This window comes from Mesocricetus auratus, unplaced genomic scaffold, assembly GCF_017639785.1.
Source record: "Mesocricetus auratus isolate SY011 unplaced genomic scaffold, BCM_Maur_2.0 Super-Scaffold_100676, whole genome shotgun sequence".
In the NCBI taxonomy this organism is placed as follows: domain Eukaryota; kingdom Metazoa; phylum Chordata; class Mammalia; order Rodentia; family Cricetidae; genus Mesocricetus; species Mesocricetus auratus.
In genome coordinates this window covers 178,914,225-178,935,226 of record NW_024429266.1, presented here as the reverse complement: position 1 = coordinate 178,935,226, position 21,002 = coordinate 178,914,225, and the positions used below count along the sequence as shown (strand labels likewise).

Sequence of the window (21,002 nt, the reverse complement as noted above, 5' to 3'; positions counted from 1 at the left end):
AGTCCAAGCTTGGCTGAACCATTCCATTCAGAAGCACAGGAACACTTCATAAAAATAAAGTGTTGAAGGCTCACCATCCCAGGAATCTGGTCCTTCAGAAGTCCCAGCTGAAAGCCTGGGAAGACTGCTACAAAGTCTCAGCCCCCTTCCCAGTGGGGTACTTTTGTGTCACACAGCTGTCTGGCTTAGTGGTATTTTATAACTATTTTGGTATCCATGAGAATGCTGGCTGGTTTTATGTCATCTTAATATATGCTGGAGTTACTTGAGAGATGGAAACACCTCAACTGAGAAAATGCCTCCATAGAATTGGGCTATAGGATAGCCTGTAGGGTATTTTCTTAATCAGTGATTGATGGTGAAGGATACATCCAATTGCAGGTGGGACTGCCTCTGGGCTGGTGGTTCTGGATTCTGAAAGAAAGCAGGTTGGACAAACAATGCAGAACAAAGCTAGTAACTAGCTCAACCTCCAGGATCTCTGCATCGGGTCCTGCCCTGTTTGAGTTCCTGTCCTGACTTCCTTCGGTGATATTGACACATATGCCAAATAAACTCTTTCCTTCCCAACTTGTTTTGGTTATGGTGTTTTATCATAGTAATTATAACCCTAATTAGGACAATGAGCCTCTTTGAATATCTGATGCAAGCTAGAATAACATAGCTGTGCACACGCATATAACATATAACTCTGGACTTGAAACTGCAACATCTAGGGTCACAAGCCAACATCTAGGGTTAGCAATAGATCTGGGATGAGAACCTGATGGATGTTAACCCATAGTTTCTTCCAGACTTAGACATGGAGATGTGGAATATTACCACCAAGAACAGAAAAAATAAGACTGTTTTTCTGCTTTCAGCACTTATTTGTTTAGACTCTAGAAGTCTATGAGTTGTACAATGGGGAAAGATCATTACACTCACTTCAGACTTAATGGGTGTATATATGAGCTCAGTCATAACAGGCCCACTCCAACTACAGTCACTCCATGGCAGCTATACAGACAAAGGCGTTTGATTTTAGGGATGAATCAGGTTCGTTGCAGCAGGGCCCGGCAATGGTTTTGAACTAGTGCCATCGGCAGCAGCCCAGCATGGAGGGGAACTCACAAACTTTGGAGGGATTCAACCTGAATTTCAATGCTCATTGCTGTTGATTGGCCCCCATAGTGCTTGGCAAGTCTAGAGACTGTAACTTAGGATATGGAAAATTCAGGTGTACAAAGTATTTGGCTTGAATAGGAGCTCAATAAGCTAAGCAGTAGGGGTTGGTAGACATAGGAGTTATAAAACCACTGAGGGTGGAAACACACCACTCTGTGATGGAACCGTAAGTGTTGGCAGGAGCTGTCCTGCTGGTTTCTGACCCTGAAGCTCAGGATTTAGGAGAAGGGGAGACCTTGAAAGGAAGGCAGTGTTAGAATGTGTTATTCTGACGGTCTTGGCTTCATATGTGACTTGTGGCTTTCTTGTCTTGCAGCTTTCAGTACCCTTTTATTGTTCTGTATGCTTACTGTTTTATTTGTAATATGATGTGTGGAGTTTCTTTTCTGGTCCTGTCTGTTTGGTGTTCTGTTAACTTCTTGCATCTATATGGGTGTGTCTTTCTTTCATTTGGGAAGTTTTCTCCTATTGAAGATCTACTCTATGCCAATGACTTGGAATTCTTCTTCTATAACTATAATTCATAGATTTGATATTTCACAGTGTTCCAAAGTTCCTGAATATGTGTGTATGTGCATGTGTGTGTTTGTGTGTGTGTGTGTGTGTGTGTGTGTGTGTGTGTGTGTGTGTGTGTGTGCTTTAATATATCATATTACTTGATTGATTGTGCGGTCTAATCCCTTTACCTTACTTTTGCATCTTAACATTCTGATTTCTACTTGATTCATTCCACCAGTAAGACTTTCCTCTGAGTTTTCTATTTGTGTTATATTTAGCCTTTCAACCCCATCTTCATTTCAGTTTTCTTTAGTATTTCAATTTCTTTATTGAAGTCTCAAACTTCTCGAAGCTTAGATTGTCTTCATTATTTCATATATATAATTTGTGTTTTCTTGCACTGCAATCAATTCATTCCTGTTTCTTTGAAGTTCATTACAGGTTTCTGTTCCTATCCTCTTTAAGCTTCCTGAATCATTCAATCATGTGTATGATTGTTCTTTTAAATTCTGTGTTGAGGCTCACCTAGGTAATTTTCCTGTAAGATAGTGGTCTTTGAGGAGGGACATATTTTCTTGGCCTCTCATATTGTTTTTACTTTTTCCATGGGAACTAGGTATATGGATTTATTTTATTAGTTGTGTGTCTGCCTATGTTGAATGGAAGATCGGCTGTTTTTGCTGTTGCCCAAGCTTGGTTGATTTCAGAGCAAATAGGAAGAGTGTGTAGCTCAGTCCTTCAGATGTTGGGTGTTGGTTTTCTCTGGAGAAACTATGGTGTACAGGAATGCAGCTCCTGGCTGGCTCTGGGTGTGGAAAAACAGCCTAAGGCAAGGGGCTTACGATTGACTCAAGTAGAAAATACAACGTGACTCCAGGCTGGGCTTGGTCGTGAGGTAGAGCCTATGGCAAGAGCCAGGGCAAACTTATGGAGAGAGCACTCTGGTGGTACTCTTATTCTGCCTGCAGGGCCTGTGGCAGACTCCCCGGAAGAACACATGCTCACAAATTGGCCTCATGGCTGTGTTGGGTGCAGAGGGGTAACACTGGGCATGGGTTTGTGGTGACTCAACAAAACAACAGATACATGGATGTGACTTCCAGCTGGGCCTGGGCATGAGGGACTGTGTGGGGGCAAGAATCTGCTAAAACTCACCCAAAGAACTCATTTTTAAATTAAATTTTATTTGAATTAAAAACAATCTTATTTTATATACCAATCCCCATTCCCTCTCCCTTCTATCCTCCCATTCCTCCCACCAATCCCCCATCCCAACCCCCATCCACTCCTCAAGGAAAGTGAGGCCTCTGTCACATCATTTGGGGCAGGACCTAGGCCCTCCCCCATGTATCTAGGCTGAGAAAGTATTATTCCATAGGGAATAGGCTCCCCATGCCTATTCATGCACTAGGGATAAATACAAGTTCCACTGTCAGAGGCCCCATAGACTGCCCTGGGCCCCCAGCTGACACCTATGTTCAGGGGGTCTGGTTCAGTCCTAAACTGGTTCCCCAACTGTCAGACAGGGGTCTGTGAGCTCATACTTGCTCAGGTCAACTGTTTCTGTGGGTTTCCCCAACATAATCATGACCCCTTTGCTCATCACTCCTCCATGTCTGCAACTGGATTCCAGGAGTTCAGCTCAGTGCTTAGCTGTGAATCTCTGCTTCTGCTTCCATCAGCTACTGGGTGTAGGCTCTATGATAGCATTTAAGGTAGTCATCAGTCTCCTTATAGGGGAAGGGCATTTAAGGTAGTCTCTCCAGTATTGCTCAAATTCTTAGTTGGGGTCATCCTTATGGATCTCTGGACACTTCCCTAGTGCCAGGTTTCTGGTTAAGCCCATAATGGCTCTCTCTCTCAAAGTATCTCTTTTCTTGCTCTCCTTTTCTGTTCTTCTCCCAACTCGACCTTCCTGACCCCTCATGTTCTCCTTCCCTTCCCCCCTTCTTTCTCCTACCTCCCTCCCCCTCCTCCTGTGCTCACAATTTACTCAGGAGATCCTGTCCCTTTCCCCTTCATGGGTGGCCACGTATGTCTCTCTTAGGGTCCTCCTTGTTTCCTAGCTTCTCTGGGGTTGTGGATTTTAGGCTGCTTATCCTTTGATCTATGTTTAATACCCACTTATGAGTGAGTACATACCATGTTTTTCTTTCTGTAATTGGATTACCTCACTCATGATGATTTCTTCTACTTCCATCCATTTGCCTGCAAATTTCAAGATGTCATTGTTGTCTTATTTTTTTTATTTTTTGTTTTTGCTGAGTAGTATTCCATTGTGTAAATGTATCACATTTTCTTTGTCCATTCTCCAGTTGAGGGGCATCTAGGTTCCTTCCAGGTTCTGGATAGTACAAATAATGCTGCTATGAACAAAGTTGTCTAAGAGACCACAGATGCCAGCTCAGACTAGTATACCCAGCAAAGCTTTCAATTACTATAGATGTAGAAAACAAGATATTTCATGACAAAACCAGATTTAAACAATACATAGTCACAAATTTAGCCTTACAGAAAGTATTGGAAGCAAAACTCCAATCCAAGGAAGTTAGCTACACTCACAAAAACATAGGCAATAGATAATCCCACATAACCAAATGCCAAGAAAAGGGAAGCACACACACAATACCGCCACCACCACCAAATCCATAACTAACAGGAATCAACAATCAATGGTCATTAATATCCCTTAATATCAATTATCTTAATTTGCCTATAAAAACATAGGCTAACAGAATGGATACAAAGACAGAATTCATCCTTCTGCTGCATAAAAGAAAGACACTTCAACTTCAAAGACAGACCTCAGAGTAGAGGGGTGAGAAAAGATTTTCCAATCATATGGACCCAAGAAACAAGCTGGTGTAGTTATCCTAATATCTAACATAATAGATTTCAAACTAAAATTAATCAAAAGAGGTGAAGAAAGTCATTTCATATTGGTCACGGGGAAAATCCATCAGGATGAAGTCTCAATTTTGAACATCTGTGCCCCCAATACAGAGGTACCCACATTCATAAAAGAAACATTACTAAAACTCAAATCACACATAAAACACCACACACTTATAGTGGGAGATTTCAACACCCCACTCCTACCACTGGACAGAACTCCAAGACAGAAACTTAACAAAGAAATAAAGGAACTAACAGAAGTTATGACTAAATTGGGTATAACAGACATCTATAGAACATTCTATCCAAACACAAAACAATACACCTTTTTCTCAGCACCACATGGAACTTTCTCTAAGATCAACCACATACTCAGCAACATAGCAAACCCCAATAGATACAAAAAAAATTGGAATAACCCCCTGTATCTTATCTGTGGTTTAAAGTTAGAATCCAACAACACCACAAATTGCAAAAAAAGCCTAAAAACTCATGGAAAGTGAACAATGCTCAACTGCATCACTCCTGGGTCAAGGAGGAAATAAAGAAAGAAATTATAAAGACTTCCTAGAATTCAATGAGAATAAAGACACAACATTCCCAAATTTATGGGACACTTTGAAAGCAGTGATAAGAGGAAAGTTCATAGCACTAAGGGCCCACATAAAGAAATTGGAAAATAGTCACACTAGAGACTTACTTAACAGCACATCCAAAGAACTCTTATGATTCCTGTCTAGGTCTCCAAGGTCTGGGGCAGACTCTCCAAGAGCTTTTATCACAGGTGTGACTCCTAGCTCAATCAAGGGCTGGGAGTATATTAAAGACTATATCCAATCCCTCCAGCATCTGTAGGAGCTGCTGGCTCCAGGATCTATGACAGAATCTGAAAATAAAGGAAGCAGTCAAGGGACAGGCTGCGAGTGAAAATGTCTTTGAGAAATGAGAGGACTGAATGGTGTCTTGCCACTTCTGCTGTACATAACAGAATTGTTATGAGCAATACTGGACATGTTATCCTGGCACCCAGAGGGAGGCCAGTCACATCACCTTGAAAACCGATTAGACTAGGGATTAAGCACAATTGGCATGGCCCTGACAGACACTGGAGTGGAGAGCTGGGAGAGCTTACAGCTGTGCAGGGGAAGGTGCCTTTACCCAGGAGTGACTGCTTTCTAAACACAGATGTCCTGCTGCTTTCCCAGATAGAGCCAAACCTCTGCTATAGCTGAAGACTAGATGAGGATCAGACAGCTCCTTAACTGGGCTGACATATTTGAATATATCATTTAACCTTTCTGACCTTTGTTTTTACTAAGGAGGGTCTGATCCAAGGACTGTTGAGAAGACAAGGGATATGTGTGTGCAAGTGCTCTGAGAAGGAAGTGGAGTCTTTGCCAAGAGCTGGCAGGGTGTTCCAGAAGGACTTGTTGCCCTGGCTGACAGCATTCCTTCCTGATCAATGGCCAGGCTCAACAGCAAAATCTTCATCCCTCTCCAGCTTAAAAAGAGCTTTTAACTATGGTTCAGAGTTGATCATCAATAAGTCCACATTACTGAGGACAAACAAGGGCCAGAGGTAGGTCAGGGGCTGCCCAGCCTCACTTCCCCTACCATTTCTCCACAGGACCACCAGGACTCACTCTGTGTCTTCCTGGCTTCTTATCACTCGCCAGGGATTCCATTCACCCAGCCATAGCTCAGAAACTAGCACTGGATCTGGAGAGGACAGACGAGTCTAGGAAGCCAAGAAGTGTCTGAGATACCCTGTATCAGTAGCGACAGAGGTGCTGCCACAGACCTGAGAGAACAGCAGCTTATGTGTCCTCGGCTCTTTCTCCACAGCTCCTGCTGTATCACCCAAGAGCTGCTGTACAGCATCCGCAGCTCCATAATTCCTCAGAATAGCCTGTTCTTTGCTAGCTGAGCTATGGCTCTCCTGTCTCCTGTCTGTTTGGATTTAATGCCAGCATCTGATTTTATACACCAGGGGTTCAGTTCCCCACTTAGGGATTTAAGAGATTTAGTCTTGTAGCAATCACAGCCCATAAAAAAAGAAACCAAAAACACCCTTCCTAAAGGTGAATAACATGGCAGAGGTGGGGGAAGGGCCCAGAGTTTGCTTTGAGTCTTTTTACTCACAAGAGAGCTGAGGTTAAACCATTTGACCATAGAGTCCAAGTGTTGCTTTGCTTAGCTCGAGAAAAGAGACCATTTCTTAGTGTTCCATCACCATTCTCTTGTGGGACAGGCTAACTTCCAGTGAGGAATGCAGCTCTGGGAACAGCAAAACAAGCCTCCAGTCTCAGATGGCACCTATGCAGCAGGTAGTGTGTAGCCCACAATAGACCTCTGCTCTGCCGCAGGATTAAACACGCAAGATCTGGAGTCACGGGGACTGGGTTTGAAGATGGCTCCACTACTCGCTGTATCTTCTGTTTGATTTGGCCTTGCTGAGGGTCATGTCCTCATCTGTAACCCAGTAATCTTCCCAGTACTGCTGTGAAACTGGACAGCATGGTGCAGAAAAAGTGCTTGGCCCAGTAGTCTCTGATCACCTGGGCTAGTTTGTGTTCTCCCGCTCTGCACAATACAGCACGCCGCTCATTCCATTATCTCCTCCCTCTGTGTGTCTGCTATTCCCCTCTCTCAATGACCTAAGGGCAGTGCCCAGGCTGGCCCTCTCGTGATTGCAACAGTGACCCATCACTCGGGATGCAAGGCCAAATTTGAATCCCACATGACCCATCTTCCAATCAAAGTTTAACTTCTGGAGCGCCACTTCCCATTTTAGTAAAGGGTGCCTAATACTTTCAACCTCATGGTGCCAAGGTGGGGGATAAAGCAGCCATACAAAGGACCAGGCCCCAACTGCAGCCTCTGTGAGACAGTTTTCAGAGCCTTCTTGGCACCTGGTCAGTGCATTCCAATCTTGGTGATAGACTTGCTGACTAGCAGAGGGCAAAGCTGCACTTTTGTTACTCTGATTGTCTTAAGGTACCAAGCCCAGGGACATACCAACCAGCCAGTGGGTGGGGAATAGGTAGGATGGTCTTCCCTGTGAGCTCCTGAGCAAACGGTGGTAAAGACAGTAAGGCTAAGAGTCCAGTAGATGGGAGAACAGAGCACCAGAAATCATAAAACAGGAGAGCAAAGCACACTGAGACATATGAACAGGAGGGCATCCTATGTCCTGGGGGGCTGCTGTATGACGGGAAAGCACAGCCCTGGGAGTCAGAGAGTGGACCCTGGTCATTTCTCTTGCTCTGCTGAATCTCCATGCTAATTGCTTAACTTTTGCATGCGTGCACGTGTGTGTGTGTGTCTGTGTGTGTGTGTGTGTGTGTGTGTGTGTTTCCCATCTTAGAAAGGGTGTGATGCATATTTTGCTTCATTGTAAGGATTCACTGAGCTAATGTCTACAAACAACCTATGTGCCTATCATGTGATCACTCTGAATCTTTGCTTTAAAAAATGCTCTAGGCTTTTCAGGTGAAGCCTGTCCTATTTCTGGTGCTCTGAGGATGCTAGAGAAGTAAGAATAGAATGCTATGTGCCATGTGCTTGGCAGGGAGCATCAGTTTGAAGGGTTTCTCTGTGCTTCTACAGGTCAATGTGGTGCTCTGGTTGCCAGAGGTGGTAGCTTGGAGACAGATTCAGGGAACTCTATAGACTGAGTGAATATGGAAAGTAAATGGCAGGAGATCTCTAGTCTCTGTCTGTTACTAGCTGCTGTGTGATCCTAAGAAAGACATTCACCCTCTATGGGTCTCGGTGTTGTTTCTACACAGTGAGAATTGTTTTGCTGGCCCTGCTGACTTCCCAGGGGAAATGCATTTGTAGACCTTAAGGTGCCCGTGGAGACAGGCAGCAGGATACTAGCAAGGACTTCACTTGCCAGCAGCAAGGTGTGCCCAGCTTTCTTGTTCTTCTGCTGAGAGCCAGCCTGGGGCATCCTAGTGCCAGTAGGAGCCTCCCCAGTCCTGCCTCCCAGCTCCCTGTCACAGGAAGGCTTAGTACTATAGCCACCAGGACATGTCTGTCTATGGGAAGTAGAGTCATCAGTTGCTCCCCCATGTGAGCCTGTGCAAGGAGCAAGACTTTCCAGTTTTGTTTTTGTTTTGAGGTGAGAGTTAAAAAATTCAGCCCCATCCTGAGAGGACTTGGGATGTCATCGTGGGGAGAGAGAGGGGTGGTGGGGTATGTGGGTAGCAGCTCAGAGGTACATGGAACTGGCATAAAGGTCTGGAGGGCGAGGGACAAACTTCCTGCGGTTCCCCCAGGTCGGTCCTTCCTCCAGAGGAAGGGCAGAGCAGATCCAGTTCAGAAGACCCTGACTGCACTTGTTTCTGACCATAGCCTTTACCTGATGGCTAGCTAGTCCTGCACGGGCCAGCTGTGGGTGGAGGGTGGGGGCATGCTGAGTGTGCAGTGGTTTCTGGAGACAGGACTGAAGGTAGACAACCCCACACTGCCGTTGTTGCCTCTGAGACTCAAGGTCTGGGCTACCATCCCAAGGCTGCTTTTCCTTCTCTGCCTTTTTTTCTCTCTTTAATTAAACTTTCTTGATGAGGTGACAGCTTTCATCATTCTTGGCAGCTACTGAGAGACAAGATAATTTATAGCTGTATTGGCACTATATGATTAAGAAGGCAGTGGTAAATAACAGACAAGAAGATGACTCTGGCAATCTGAAAGGCCCTCCTCCTCCCCTCCCACCCCTGTCCCACAGATCCCAAGCGAGCTGCAGGTGGACTTCTGCTGGCTTTTCAGGAACACAAGAGCAGGTGTCTCTCCCTGCTCCCGCACAGCAGGGATGATTGCTTATAGGCACTGCCGTGGCACTCGGACATTTGCACTGCCCCAAAGATTCCTCCCTGCTGAGGATTCTGTCCCTCCTTCTGGGCCATGGGATTTTCATGTGATATTAACCAGGGCTCAGTGAGGACAGAGAATTTCCCCTCCAATGAACAGGTCTAGGTTCAGTGTCACTGACATAATCTTGTCTTGAAAGTGATTATTACACATACATGGTGGACATCTTAAACTATGCCTGTTGAGTGAGTGGGTCCCTTGTGATGCAGAGAGAAGCACTAGAGGACACACAGGAAGCTAGTCTTGAGAGTAGGAGATGTAGAAAACATGTTTCATCCAGAAAGAAGGGTAAGACTGTGACACCCCACTAACACTTTTTGAGAGAAACATATACTCCATGTTCTATTACTACACACTAACATTCTGTGTGTCTCTTTTCTCTAGAGCACCCCAGCGAAGTCACAAAAGACCCATTTTAGCAAGTATGGGGTGACGAGCACCCAGGGTATGTGTCATCATCGCTTTTAAAGCAAGATTAGGGCAGTGACACAGTGTACTGTCTTGTTCATTGGAGCAGAAATTCTGTCTTCGTAGAACCCTGCTTAGTGTCACTGGCCCCTCCCAGCACACACCCTGCCCCATGACTAGGACATAAGATCTGGAGGCAGCCTAGTGAATGGATTGAGTTGGCTTCCTGAAGATGGATCAGAGAGACATGGAGACAGGTGATGGAGACAGATTGACTTCTGGGAGATTGTTGATGTGTGAGCAAACAATCATTTGAGATCCCTCTGGAGAATCCTGTGGCTCTGGTTCCACAACTCTGCTTAAGGAAGGCCAAGCAATGCTGACTGGAGAGGCTCAGGGAAAGAGAGAGCTTTGGGACTTTTAAGGGAGATCCTGGCACAGTGCTAAGGACATAGATTAGATTGGGTTACTGCTCTATTTCTAATTGAGAAGCACTCTGCTTCTGTTTCCCCACCTGGCAAACAGGGCTTTCTGGTTGATTCTTTGGAGGTGAACTGAGCTATCCACTTTGAGAAATCAGGAAGAGCTGGGGAAGGGATCCAGTTTCAAGTCATTTTGGATCCATACAAAGTTTTGAGAGGACAGAGAGGCCCCCGGTGCCCGCCCTTCCCTGTGTTTCTCCAATAGGCACGTCTGACATTCTTAAGGTGTAAGATGAAAGCCAGAAAACTGACATTGTATGTGTGCGTGGCTATTCCTCATTTATCTTGTGTAGATTGTGTGCATGCCACAACTGTGATGCAGACTGTCCCATTGCTCTGGGACCTGTTTGTGCCTGTCACTCATGCACTTGTCCCCGTCCCAAGCTCTGGGCAGATAGGAGTTTGTGCTCCATCTCCATAACTTTGTCATTTTATCAATGTTGTATAAATGACTTTTTTCCTTCCTAAGGATTATGGGAACATTTTCCAGAACCCCATTTTTATTTATATCTAGTGTCTCTGTACATAGCTCTAAATATTATATATGCAAACATTGTCATATTTATTGGTATAGTGGTATTACTTTTCCCCACTCAGATTAAGTGCAGCTGTTTTATATCTCTTTACCCTCCTTCATTTATAATATAATTCCCTTAGATGTCTCCTCCACATGCATGAAAAACACATCAGAGTTGTGGCTTTTGCTTCAATCACCACACTCAATTTAGAAAATTCAAGGGGACGGAAAAGGTATTTAATGCATTTTTCTTTTGTTTAAAGGAATTATCTCCTTCCACTTAGCTATTCTTTTAAGGTTGGTCTGTGGGTGATAGATTTACTGAGTTTTCTTTCATCTGCGTAAGCACTTTTAGCCTCATTTCTCCTTTGTTTATGAAAAATATTCGCACTGGGTACAGCACTCTAGTGGATGGTTCTTTTCATTTAGTACTTGAAAAATGTTATGCCACTTCTCTGATAGCCATGGTTTCTAATGAGGAATCCACTGCCATTCATCTCATTCCCCTAGCTAGGTAAGGTGTCATTTCCCTTAAGAAACTCAGTCTTTTAAGACTTTTTCACTGACTTTAATTATCAAATGTTTCAGTATGATGTGTCCTAATGTAGATTTCCTTTGGGTTTCTCCTGTTTCAAGTTTACTCAGCTGCTTGAATGTGTAAGTTCAAGTTTTGTTAGATCTAAGACATTTTCAGCCATTTTTCGTTTGAATAGTTTATCCTCCTTCTCTTCTTCTGGGACTAGGATGACTTCTGGAACTAGAATGGTATGTCTTCCATTACAATCTCATAGGTCTCTTGAACCCAGTTCACTTTTAAAGTATTTCTTCCCTATGTTGCTGTAGTAGGGTTTTATGTTTTGTTTCCTGCTGTTGTAATAACATGACAAAAGAAGCTTGAGGGATAAAGGGCCTGTTTAGCTCACAGTTCCAGGGCACAGTCCACCAGGGAGGGCAAGTACCAGCAGCAGAAACCTGAGGCGGTGGTTGGTCACAGACCTACCTGCAGTCACAAGAAATGATTCTTGCCTGCTAATGCTCAGCTCATGATCTCATTTATACAGCCCAGTTCCCATCCAAAATTAAGATGGGTCTTCCCACATCAGTTAATGTCATCCACACAGTTCCCATAAATATGCCTGAGGCCCACCTCCCAGGTGATTCTCAATTAACCAAGTAACAAACACACTTTTCAGTGGGTAATTTCTATCATGTGACCTCCATGCTCACAGATTCCTTCCCCTGTGAGCCTCTGCTTTCCCTCTGAGCCTGTCCTTTGTGTCTTCTCATGTCCTGTGTTGTGTTTTTCAGCATTGAAACTCCCTATTTTCTTTTTAGAGACTATTTCTTTTCTGAGAGTTCCCTGTTTCGCGGTGTCAGTTTTAAGTGTGCTAGTATCTGTGTGTCAATGTGTTTTTATAATAGCTGCTTGAGTTTGTCCTTGTTGGATAACTGAACAACTTGGGTCACTTCATATTGGAGCTGCTGATTACCTTTCTCAGTCAGATGAACAGTTTCCCGATTCTTGCTGCAATGGATGGTTTTTATTTAAATCTGGATATTCTGGACTTATGTATTATTTTATCTGGTTATTATTTTAAACCAGTTACAGCTGCTTCCTTTGACCCTGACACAGTGGGGAAGAAGTATATTTCCATCTTGTTATTACCAAGTAGAGATGGAAGCCCAGTTTCTCATTTAGTGTCTGCTCATATTCAATGGAGATGAGGACAGGACACCACCGTCATGGACTACTTCTCATTACTGCTTTTCTTCATGCTTATATTCCCACTGGTCTCTACTGGGATCACCCTGAAAACAGAGAGAGGAATACCACTGCTCCACAATTCATGGAAGCCTCATTGCCACTGGACAACTAGAAAAGTCTTACTCCTCTCAGGATAGAAATTCTGTTTCTTTGCAAAATCTCCCAGGGGGTCTGGGATGCCTCACTATCACTCAGTGGGAAAGAACACCCTAACTCCCTGCTAATCTTGATCCCACCCTACAAGAGGGCTCAGGTGCTTCATGGTAGTTTGGCTAGATCGAAAGTCTAGAATACCCTACTCAGTCTGTGCTGAGGGAGAAGGGAGTGGGGCCACTAGGTAAATGGCAGAATTAGAATGACTATTGCCTAAACTTTTATGTCTTTATTTAAAAGTAGGTGAAGATATAGGGTACAGCTCAGTGGTAGAACACCTGCCTAGCATGCATGAAACCCTGGATTTAATTCTCAGTACCAACAAAGTTTGAAAACTAACATTCAAAATAAGGTAAAAGACATAAAGAGGTCCGTTTCCAAAGAAAATGAACAAATGGCCAAGATGCCATGAAGAGATGCCTATCAAAACCACAGTAAAACATCACCTCATACCCATTAAGCCAGCTGCAATGGAAAGAAAAATAAGCAGCACTAGAGGTGATGAGCAGAAACCGGAGCTGTTGTTCATTACTAGTAGAAGCATGCAGGAGTTTGGGCCCCAAGGAAAACAGAAGATGTATGATTAACATTGCCTTAGCACACAGAAATAATGTTACCTCTAGGTGTATACTCAAAAGATCTAAATGCAGGTTGAGAAGATATTTACACACTTATATTCATAGCAGTGTTATCTAATGCATCCAAACAGTAGACACAGTGCCTATCAATACCAGTGATGGGTGATAAGCAAAAATAGTATCTATAAATAGTGCTGTATGATTTAGCCTTCAAAGGAAGGAGATTTTAGCTTATGTTACAATATGGATAAATTAATCTTGAAAACATTGTTCTGAGTGAAATAAGCCAGTCACAAATGTTCAAAAAATGTGTGTAGGTACCCAGAATATTCAAACTCATAGTGACAGAAATGGGATGTAATCCTTTCAGAGGTTCCAAGCCTTAGTTTGGGATAAAGGAACCTTAAAGATGCTAACAATGATAGCAGCACAACAATGCAAATTATGTAATATTATAGACCAGGCACTTAAAAATGGTTAAACTAGGTTATCCTTCAGTCATTGTGACACAGCGTTTGAGGTAATGTATCAAGAGAAATGTTTGTTTGACTCCTAGTTTCAGTCCGTGGCCACTTGGCTCCATGTTTCAGGTCTAATGCATCATAGTATATTATGGTGGGGGAGCCCGGAAGAGGCGTGTTCATCCTTAGGAGTCAGAAAGCAAGGAGAGAATAAAGAAGACAGGGAGCCATTATCCCCTTCAAAGACCCCCCCATCACATGATCTATATTCCTTCTCCTAATGGCCACCCTCTAATAAAAGTCTATCCCCCTAGCAATAGCACCATGGGATAGAGACAAAACTTCCAGTGTATGGGCTTTAGGGGACAGTCAGGATCCAAACTCTAGAGGTACAAATGACCAAAAATGGGTAAACAAAACAAAACTTCTGGACATGGCGATACGTACCATAACCCCTGTATTTGGAAGGTGAAGGCAGCAAGATCTCAAGTTTGAGCTGAACGACATAATGAGAGTCTATCTGGAAAGAAAGAGGTTGACCAAAGAATAAGTCAAACCACATGAATTTTGTTGTTTTATGACAACTTTTAAGAAAATATTTCTTTTGATAGGTGTTCTCTCTCCTGATTCTTGGGCCTGTCTTCTGTATACTCACTGTGTTTCTGGTTTGATCAAGAACTTGGTGTGGTATCATTCCACAGGGTCTGTGGCTTCTTAGCCAGTCAGATTTCTTGCCAGCGGTTAGAGCGTATCCCTTGTATTGTTTTGTAACGGAAACGGAACATGGGTGCCTTACATGTGCTAGGCGAGTACGCTGCCACTGAGCCACACCCCAGCTGGTTGTGTTTTAGTTGCACTTAGTAGAGACATGAGGAAAATATGTCTATGCATATTTTCAGAAGCAGTTTCCCTGGCTGCTCTATTTTCTATGAGGAAGTCTGTTGTCACCATCTCTTCCTCCTCCTCCTCCTCTGCTCATTCATCCCACTTACACTTGAAAAAAATCTCATTTTTCTTAGACAGAGGTTCGACTGCTGAAGTCTTCTGTTAACGTTTCTGGGACAGAACGTTGTAGCGTCAGATAAGTTGCACATTGTCATCCACCAACACATTTCATTGCTGAGCATCTCTCTCAACTGTGTGTGAGCGATGCTGGCCCCAGGTGGCTTTAGCTTGTGCCCATTGTCCATCATGAGCCAGTTTATTCTACTTAGGCTGTCCCGTCTCTACTTGCCCTAACCATTAGTTTCTTCAACTCCTGACCACAGCCAGTTGCCTTCTGTATTATCACATGTGATCAAATAATCCTTGTGTTGACTTTATCTGGTCTTTATGGTGACTTCTCACTTTTAAAAATGCTCCTTGGGTGACGGTTTCAAGTCCCGATTTGGTGACCAAGTTCATTCTCAGGCCCGATGAGCCTCAAAGCCCCCTCACAGAAGCGAGACTACATTAGCTCAGCTCTCTGGCCCCCTCTTGCAGACCCCTGTGCTCCCAGGCTGATGAGCTCTAGTGAAGTCACAGGCAATCAGAGCATGAGATTAAAACCAAAGTGGTACTGTGGTTGGGCTCCCTAGACAAATCTGCTGACGATGTTCACCCATAGTGTGTGGCAGTGTGTGTGGGGTTTTATTAAGACTCCCATTTCAGGTTTTGCCCCTAATTTTTAATTCGCTTTGGCAGTTGTGCTTAGAGAACCACAGAAGTTATCAGTGATTTCTGGGTGTGTTTCCACTTGAAGTTAGGTCTTTCATCGTGGGGCTGTCTCCTCTTACTGCTTCCTTTCGGATCTTGAGCCCTCTTTCCTGACACTGCAAGTGTTCCCCTTCACAAAGCAGTTCACCCGCATTCCCTTCATGCCAGAAAACTCTGGCAGCGCTGGAAGGTCCTCAGATGTGCAGCACAGACTGCTGTCAGGGCAGAGGACAGAGGGAAACAGGCTTGAAAGAAAACCTGGCAAGAGAGGAGGGCGCGCCAGTGGGAGAGGGCACCGAGAGGCGCTAGCAGGGAGCTCTGGGGAACTGGACTCTGAGCAGGGGGGTTTCTGTTGGTGGTGCAGATCCTCCCACCCATCAGCGGCAGGCTTCAGCAGGCTGGCTCCTTGCTGCTCTCAGAGACCCTGCCTTGAGTTTGTCTGCCAGCCTCAAATGGCAGCATTATGCATTCTATTAGACTGGGCCAGAAGGACATGGTCACTCTCCAGAGCAGTGTGGTTTAGCCAGGTACTTGGGTACAGTGATCACCAAGTCTCCATCCCCTCACTTGCTGCAGGGCACATTGTCTAAGCCCCACCATTCACATCCTGGAAACAGGCTCTGGTACACACCAAGCCTGCCATGCTTCACTTCAGAAATCACTTCATAAGAGGTCTTCAAGACACGGACCTTAGCGAGGAAGTATGCAATATAATTTTGTTGCTAAAGCACTATGACCTCCGTGAATCCTTTTGTGCAAAGGAAGGCAAAGCCAAATGTTTAAAGTGAGTCGGCAAAAACATGCCTTGAGTGAAAAGCATGTGGATCATGTATGTGAGAGTGTGTGAGTATGAGTGTGAATGGTGTGTGAGAGTGTGAGTGTGTGAATATGTGTGTTCATGAATGTGTACATGTGTGTGTACACATGAATGTGTACATGAGTGTGTGTTTGTATGTATAGGTATGTTTGTATGTATGGATGCATATTGATAAATTAGGTTATTTAATCAATTCTGTCCCCATGTCCTTTCCCATAGTGCATCTGATTTTAATCATGTATATCCAATTATATATAGACATAAGATGGTAAAGAGAAGATTCTCCCTAAAAGGTTACTAGAGGACATAGTTTTGTCTTGCTGTGCATGCATTCAAAGCTAGTTCAAGCCAGATCAGCCCTTCTTTTCTTCGTACCTGGATACATGGGGAACACATTTGAACAGAAACTGTCTAAATTCAATTGTGACCAAGGATGGAGGAACTTACTCAAGTGTTGAGGGGTGGGAAAATGTGTAGCCCACTGCAGGTGTGGGTTGTGAGGGGGGCTCTTCTGTAGACACAGAGTACATTGTATGGAGAGGGATTGTGCATAGCATGTGCAGGCAAAGGGACTTGGATGCCAGATGCATTATTATAAGGGGGTGCGCATAACCGAAAGCCAAATGGGGCCCCAGGGTACTAAACTATTTGCTATGCTTCCCTGACTCAGCAGTCTCTGGAGGGGCCTTCTGGCTGCTTCAGGAGGCAACCATGTCTTCTGCCTCTCAAATTGCTGCCCTAGAAGTCCCTGAACACACTGAAGAGAATTCTAGTGAGAATAAGATTGCAGAGCCCTTGACAATGGCAGGGGCATTAAGCCAGTGAGCAATTCCTCCTAGCCCCTCTATGATTGGTTTCTCTGTCTTTGAATCTACCCTCAGAAAGCCTAGGGCAGGGAGGGAGCTGCTGTGTCTGTTTTCCTTTGTCAGGGGAGATGGAAAGAAAACCTGGGGAGGGGCGCCATCTGGATCCCCAGTCTTCCACAGCCAGGCTCTCACTGGGAGCCAGAAAACGTCTTTTCTAGATTCTAGAGCTGCCTTCCCCTTGCACTTAGTCCTGATTCATGGCCTAGGTATCCAGGCTGCTGCCCCATCCCCTTCAGTGCTGATGGGAGCTGCAGGCCAAAGGCTCCTCAGGGAGAGCATGCTGCATACTGTTGCAACCAGACAGGCAGCCCCTCATACTACTGCCCAGCCGGGCAGCTGGAAGGCAGGCCCAGGAAGAAAACCTGTAAGCTCCTAAGAACTCAAATGGTAGCCCAGGCCCGTGTGTAACCTGGGACTCACTCTGCCCCTGAGCTGGGCCTTGTGAGTGCAAGAGTGTTTGGGTGGCTTTGAACACCTGTGTTTACCAACCTCCACTCTGAGCAAGGAATGGGACAACCTGGGCTGATTCTTAGAAATGATCTGTAAGAAAGGGAAGAAGGAAATAGCTGCAGAGGGATTGGGCTCCTGCCCTCCCTCTTGATGATGTTCTGATTATTATCATCTTTGTCACAAACCTTCTGTGTACCCTAACCCTATTTTTTGTAGCAGTAGCCAATGTTTGCACCCACGTGCTAGGCTGTGTGTTTCTTATGTTTGGGGAGTGATAATAAAACAGATCACAAGTATGGAATTCTCCGGCTCAGCCAGACAGGTAGCAAATGAAAGCAGCTGGTGCCCATGCTGTGGTTCTGGTGAACGCCAGCCTGGCACAGGTGTTACCTTCACGCCTTACCCAGTCATGCTAACTAAGCACCAACAAGGACCTTTTGTGATCATTGCTACAGGTTTATACAGCTGGCTAGTCCCATCACCCACCAGCTGCTACTTGCAAGCAATGACAAACACTGGTCTCCCTGACATTTGCCCTTGGACACTGAAGCTGGTCTCCCTGACATTTGCCCTTGGACACTTAAGCACTGTTTCTCAGCAGGGTCAGCAGGGCCAACAGGGCAGAGATTCTGTTAGCCTCATTCCTGATGACGACCTGGGAAAATACTCTGGGAAGTGGAACTTGTGAGGGTCCATGCAGGCAGACACCCAAAGGATTGTGGAGTTGGATGGGTGTTGGTCTCTCTAAGGCACGTGTCTAGAGGGCTCCCGTACTGGGTGCAAGTGTCTTGTGCCAGGCCCTTGGAGAACTCGGTCGGGCTCTGAGGTATGTGATGCGCTACTACGTGCTGTTTCTCTGAGTCCTGGCAGCAGGTGCCGCTGTGGTTGCTCACACCCTGCTCTCCAGGAAGAAGAGATGTGAACAAGGGTCTGCCACGTGGCAAGCTCTCTAACTGCATGTCTTCCAGCCATGGACCTAGCAGCACACTCTGCCTAGAGCTTGGAAGAGGAAACAGTAAGGTGCAGATAAAAGGACTCCAATTCTGGCCCGATCTTATTTGCCCAGCATAGTCTGACCATTTTCAGTGCTCATAGAATGCCCAACAAATCATTTCAACCAGAGAATGACTACCTGGGGGGATATGTAAAAGAGCTATTTAACAGGTGCCTATAAAAATGGATTTGATACATTTACAAGCTCTAGGGACCTGAAGGAGGATATGGGATCAGAGAGAAATCCAGCTCCAGAGCCCTGGGATCTCTTGTTGAGGAGATGCCAATGTCACTCTACAGGAATAAGCAAGAGGATGCACCTGCAGAGAATCGTGGAAGGCCGGTCTTGGTTGAGCCTGCACAAAGAATGCAGGTGAAATGATGTCTGAGCTAGCAGAAACATGATCATCAGATCAATGAGCTCTTGGATGGCGCTCAATGTGTCCGTGATTCCCAGACTCCACCTGTCCTCCAAGGTTCTTTCCCACATTTCTGACCTTCCCAGTTCCGTGTTCACCATGATCGTTTCATACAGAAAGCCCTCCCTGGCTATCAGGTATCCTTAGCTACCCTGTTGACCATTGAGGTCCAGACCAAATGTGGGCCCTCCATGTGTCTGTCCCCTCCCTAGCAGAAACTTGCTTCTCTTCCTCTGTCTTAGGAACCGTTCTGTCTGCTCACTATTTGTGTGCACAAGTTTCTATGGTGGGACTATAAAGGCCTCCAAAGCTAAGACTCTTGAGTTTTCAAATACCTTCCCCTGCATATCTCCTTACTCGCAGTAGCACCTTGCACGAAGTAATGACAAGAGTATGGGACTCAGATTGAGGACATCCCACACTGACATCTCAGCTCCAACCTATGCTAGCCATAGGGCCTGGGGAAAGATTCTTGGCTTCTCTAAGTCCTGTTTTCCTTGCCAGTAAAATGGGGCCAAAACACTGTCACCTGAGCTATGAGAATTATCTGAATGCTTGGCAGTCACTTGGCTACTTTGATCCTCCTGGTTTCTTGTCACTTTGAGTATTTCTCCTACAAGGCTGACCACCTACACAGTGTGGCCTCCTTTGAGGTTCTTCACAGTTCTGAGCTTTACAGTAGAAGTTTTACTGCGGCGATCTAAAGGTTATGTGTCAGGAGCCATAGGCAGGGCACCAGCTTCCTGGATGGACACATTTTAATCACCTGTGTTTAGTGGGCAGTACCAGGTTGCACTGGTGTCCTTATTCATAGGCCAGGACCTCCCAGCCACTGGTCTTGAGAAATCCAGTGTCTTTTGAGATATGAATAGCTATTCTGAGATAAAATTTGGGGTGTCCTGATGCTTGTACCCCAGGCTATTCCTCTGACTGTCACAGGGCATGTGAGTGTCCAGAGGCTCTGAGAAGTCCTGTAGTAGACACTTTTTATATTCTTAGAAGCTGGCATTTCCCAAACGTATTTTACTTCTTACTGAATGTGGGCAGACATGAGTGACAGATGTGGCCACAAGCCAGAGGGAGGTCTGAATCGAGGAGTGACTCTGGTTTCTGGTCGCAGACTTACTTTCTCCCAAGGCCAACTTACTTCTCAGAGACATCGTATAGTATTCATCACCTGGGCTCCTAGAGTCAAATGTTGGCCAGTACTGTGCTGAATTTGTACCCACCAGGCCTTTGCCACAGAGCATGAGGTGCCATGGATTTAGAGTTTACCATGCGCTCCTGTTACCCAGCTACTACCCCTCTTTGGGTGGGTCCCAGGGCTTTGTGAGTGTGGGGACTTGAACTGTATGTGTCCAGCCGTGGTTGCATTTTCTGCTTGTTCTCTTATGTTTTCTCTTCCTGGCTGGTTTACCTTTTTATTCTCCTTTGCCTTTCAGATTTCCCTTGGAGATTTTACTTGTCTTTTTTCTTCTGTTTCTTCTTCTTAGATGAGTGTTGCTCACTTGTGGTCTCAAAACCGTATTGCTCCATCTTGCTGTCCAGGTTCCCAGTGTGGCCCTGGCCCTTGCTATGACCCTTCAGCACTCTCAGGGTGGACTTCTCTTCTGAATGGGATCATTACAGGGGGACAGTCACCTTTCTTCAATGTGGAAAGTTACCCTAACCCAGCCCAGGGAAAGGAAAATGAGCAGCAACAGCAACTCTGACTTGATGGCATGTAGCGTGGTGGTCAGCAGGACAGGGTACAGACCCGTGGCTCTGACTTGATGGCATGTTGCATGGTGGTCAGCAGGACAGGGTACAGACCCGTGGCTCTGACTTGATGGCATGTAGCGTGGTGGTCAGCAGGACAGGGTACAGACCCGTGGCTCTGACTTGATGGCATGTTGCACGGTGGTCAGCAGGACAGGGTACAGACCCGTGGCTCTGACTTGATGGCATGTTGCATGGTGGTCAG

The 21,002-nt window shown here is 45.3% G+C and overlaps 1 protein-coding gene across 37 annotated transcripts in view; it reads left to right on the top strand.

Moving 5' to 3' along the window:
* Cacna1c (calcium voltage-gated channel subunit alpha1 C) overlaps positions 1-21,002 on the top strand; it is a 551,969-nt gene that overhangs the window by 283,010 nt on the left and 247,957 nt on the right. The window lies entirely within an intron of this gene.